Source organism: Sapajus apella, unplaced genomic scaffold (assembly GCF_009761245.1).
Source record: "Sapajus apella isolate SASKATOON/1434 unplaced genomic scaffold, GSC_monkey_1.0 scaffold26, whole genome shotgun sequence".
Taxonomy (NCBI): Eukaryota; Metazoa; Chordata; class Mammalia; order Primates; family Cebidae; genus Sapajus; species Sapajus apella.
In genome coordinates this window covers 7,171,796-7,176,115 of record NW_022436966.1, presented here as the reverse complement: position 1 = coordinate 7,176,115, position 4,320 = coordinate 7,171,796, and the positions used below count along the sequence as shown (strand labels likewise).

Sequence of the window (4,320 nt, the reverse complement as noted above, 5' to 3'; positions counted from 1 at the left end):
AAAAAAAAAAAAAAAAAAAAAAAAAAAAAAAAAAAAAAAAAACTTTTTTAAAAACTGCGTTAAATGCCCTTAAGTCCCATTTCAAGAGAGGGGGTGACTTTCTTAGATCACATTCCTTCTGACTTTCCGACAACACATCCCTTCCTCTTGGCCTGCTGTCCACAAGTTAGAATATTTTCTCTCTGGGGTGGATTGTTAGGACTTCTTTGGGACCTCTTCAAGGAATTTTTTGGGGTTAAACTGACTCTTAGGGAGGGTGGAGCTGGGTTAGGAAATGTTCTCTAGGGCACTGGCTCATCATGAGAGGTAGAAAACGATTGCCTCATATATACTCTCAGGGCAAAGCAGGAGTCAAGACCAGAAATGAAATAAGCCAAAGTCGTGCACCTGAAGCAGTCCTGAGGCCTCTGCTAGGGTGGAGATGGTGCTTTGGAGGGGTGGGTGGAGTATTCCACACGCTGCTTGTCCCAACGTGAATAGGTGAGCCTCATAAAGAAATCAGAGTTCGTTTACCATTTATTTTATCACACCTGGCATCAAAAGAAAGAAAACCAAAAAGCAGACTCCCAAATCTGGGCCATGCAGGATCCCTTAGGTTTACATTTTCAAAGCTGAGGTAGGTGGGAGTCAAGGCCATCTCCTTTTGGACCAAGGACCCCAAATGGAAGCACTTCAACAAAGCTGAGTAGAAACAGCTCTTGGCTTTCATTAGGCCACAGCTCCCCTGCATGCTGGGCTATACCACATCAGACCTGCCTGGGCCCCTCACCACATATTTCCTTCGTCTGCACTTTGCCTTCTATAAACCTACTGGGATAGAGAACACCCGATTGTCGACAGATAAGTAAAAACTGATGTGACATCACCATAGAGATGAGCATACATTTTCAGAGTGCAGATGCACTTATATTCATGTGATATATCCCACAACTTACGTTACGGATAGGTAGAGTTTCTGAATAGTTCAATTTAAAATATTTTTAGAATTTCAAATCTAACTTTTGGGGTTTTTTTTTTTTTTGGTATCCACAGGGATTATAGATTTTTCTGTTGTTCTTGGATTTTCTAATCAGTATCACAGAGTATCACAAGGACATCTTCAATTAGTGCATCTGATTCAGATTGGACAGAATATATCATCTTGTTGGTAAAAGAGACTTTCAGGGTGCAAAATTACTCTTCAAAAATCATACAAATCTGGCCATTAGCAAATGCCAATGAACGAAGATTAAACTCAAGTCTCTCTCCCTTTTGCTTTAACCCCCACCCCGACAAATACACACACACACACACACACACACACACACACACACACCCTACCTGGAGGCACATGAGCTAATGTATGAATGAGGGAGCCAGAGACTTTGATCTCCATGATGCCCACTCTTCATGTAGTTTTATTTTGCTCAGTTTGAAGTAACACAGGCCCTGAGCCAACAGGAGGTCAGAAGAGAGTAACCAGCCAAAGAGTTTCCAGTTTAATTCAGAACAAGCTGGATTAACCTGGAAAGAGTGAGGAAGGGTGGAGACATCTCCTTCTACATTTGCCCCATAGTCCTGATGATGCTTCTCTGAGCTCAAAAGAAGAGAAACTGCATTAATTAAATTTATATCTTAAAAGTTCTGCCTATGCATACCCACTGGTGAGGAAAATAAGGCAGGTTCTATACTACCAGGTAGCCAGTACTAGCAGATAATAACCAGGAGCACTAGAAATACAACTGAACAAGAGTCAGAAAATAATTATTTAGGGTTAAAATAATGCATCACATTTGAGGAGAAGGGACACAGAAATGAGAAAATGGATTAGAAAACATACAGGCATGGTTTGTGCTGTATGTGTGTGAGTGACCAGGATGGGAGACACAGAAGATACCACATAATTTGTGGTTGCTGACTCTTTTGTGCAATGGAAGGTTTTAATTTTTAAAAAATAATTTCAACTTCTATTTTAGACTCGGGGATACATGTACAGATTTGTACCTGGGTATATTGCATGATGCTGAGATTTAGGATATGATTGATCCTGTCACTCAGGGAGTGATCATAATACCAGACAGTGTTTCAACACTTGTCCCCTCCCTTCTTCTATTTCTCTTCTAGTAGTCCCCAGTGTCTATTGTTGTCATATTTATGTCCATGAGTATCTAATGATTAGCTCCAACTTCTACATGAGAACATGTGGTATTTGGTTTTCTAGCCCTGCGTTAATATGCTTAGGATAAGGGCCTCCAACTGCCTCCATATTGCAGCAAAGCACACAATCTCCTTTTTTACGGCTGTGTAGTATTCCGTAGCATATATGTACCACATTTTCTTTATCCAATCCACCACTAATGGGCAACTAGGTTGATTCTATGCAATGTCTTTGCCACTGTGAATAGTGCTGTGATGAACATATAAGTACATATATCTTTTTGGTAGAATGATTTATATTCTCTTAGATATATACCCAGCAATGGGATTGCTGGATTGAATTATAGTTCTGTTTGAGTTATTTGAGAAATCTCCAAATTGCTTACCATAGTGGCTGAACTAATTTATATTCCCACCAACAGTATATGAGCATTCCCCTTTTTTTTTTTTTTAAAAGACAGAGTTTCACTCTTGTTACCCAGGCTGGAGTACAATGGCACAATCTCGGCTCACCACAACCTCTGCCTCCTGGTTCAAGCAGTTCTCCTGCCTCAGCCTCCTGAGTAGTTGGGACTACAGGTGCACGCCACTATGCCCAGCTAATTTTTTTTTTTTTTTTGTATTTTTAGTAGAGACAGGGTTTCATCATGTTGACCAGGATGGTTTCGATCTCTTGACCTCATGATCCACCCGCCTCGGCCTCCCAAAGTGCTGGGATTATAAGCGTGAGCCACCGCACCCAGCTGAGCATTCCCTTTTCTAAGCAGCCTTGCTAGCATCTGTTATTTTTTTTTTGACATTTTTATAATAGCCATTCTGACTGGTATGAGATTGTATCTCATTGTGGTTTTGATTTGTATTTCTCTGATAATTAGTGATGTGGAGCATTTTGTCATGTGTTTGTTGGCTGCTTGTATGCTTTGTTTTAAAAAGTGTCTGTTCATGTCTTTTGCCCATTTTTTTAAACAGGTTTATTTGTTTTTTTGCCTGTTGAATTGTTTAAGTTCCTTATAGATTCTGGATATTAGATCTTTGTCAGATGCATAGTTTGTAAGTGTGTTCTCTCATTCTGTAGGTTGTCTTTTATAGTTTCTTTTGCTGTGCAGAGCTCTTTAGTTCAATTGGGTTCCACTTGTCAATTTTTGGTTTTGTTGCAAGTTCTTTTGATAACTTAGTCATAACCTCTTTCCCAAGGGTGATATCTAGAATGGCGTTTTCTAGGTTTTCTTCTAGGATTCTTATAGTTCATGGTCTTACATTTAAATCTTTAATCCATTTAAGTTAATTTTTGTATATGATGAAAGGTAGAGGTTCAGTTTCATTCTTCTGCATGTAACCAGCCAGCTTTCCCAGCATGTGATTGCTGATTTTAACTACAGCTTTAGCCATAGCTAATAATCCAATTAGGAAGACTACCTTTGGAGAAAATGAATTATAAAATGTCTATATACATATTGCCCCAGGAGGCATTCCTTGTCATTTGTAATTGGCCCTCCTGAGAAGCTGACCCTTGGAATGTGAAACTGAATTTTAATGATTTTGATTGTAGACTCTGTTGGCATTAAGAATGTGTCATCATAATGGTGCTAGTGGTAGAGCCATAGCTGACTGTAGTGTATGTAAAAGACAGAAATTTAAATGACTGTTTATATTTTTTTAAATGAGTTTATATTAAAAAAGAATACATTGATATAAAAATTGAGAATCTGAAAAGATAACTGACATAAAAAGACTCATTTATTTACTCATTCATTCAGCAAATATTGTAAGAAATTTGTTCTGATTATTTTCTTCCAGGCTAGGGACTGAGGATGTAGGAGATACAACTTAGACATCTGTCATCTGAATAAATGTGTCAAGGTTAATTAAATGGGGTGATGCAAATTCTGCATATTCTTGTACATAGATGATGGGGAGGGCTAGAGCCAATGTAGAAGAAGAGTCAATTTGGAGCCTTACCACCAACTTTCCTGACCTGCAATCCACTAACTGTATGTAATTTCCAAATAGGCCACTTAACCTTAGCTTTTGTGTAATCTTAACTGTAAGGGTTGGGGTATATTGTCCCAGAGGAAATCCTTTCTTAAGAAGCCTGCTGATTCTCATAAAACCAAGGACTATCAGTCGGTCTGAAAAAAAGAGATGAAGCTACAGCCACAAATCAAGAGGGCAAAGCTGGGCACG

At 38.9% G+C, this 4,320-nt stretch overlaps 1 long non-coding RNA gene across 1 annotated transcript in view; it reads right to left on the bottom strand.

The window, feature by feature from the left end:
• The window catches only part of LOC116560398, a 15,647-nt gene extending 13,188 nt beyond the window's left edge, over nucleotides 1-2,459 (bottom strand). Inside the window, exon 1 of the long non-coding RNA XR_004272952.1 lies at nucleotides 2,278-2,459. This is a non-coding gene — a long non-coding RNA (uncharacterized LOC116560398). The remainder of the gene's footprint in view (nucleotides 1-2,277) is intronic.
• Between the last annotated feature and the right edge of the window lie 1,861 nt (nucleotides 2,460-4,320).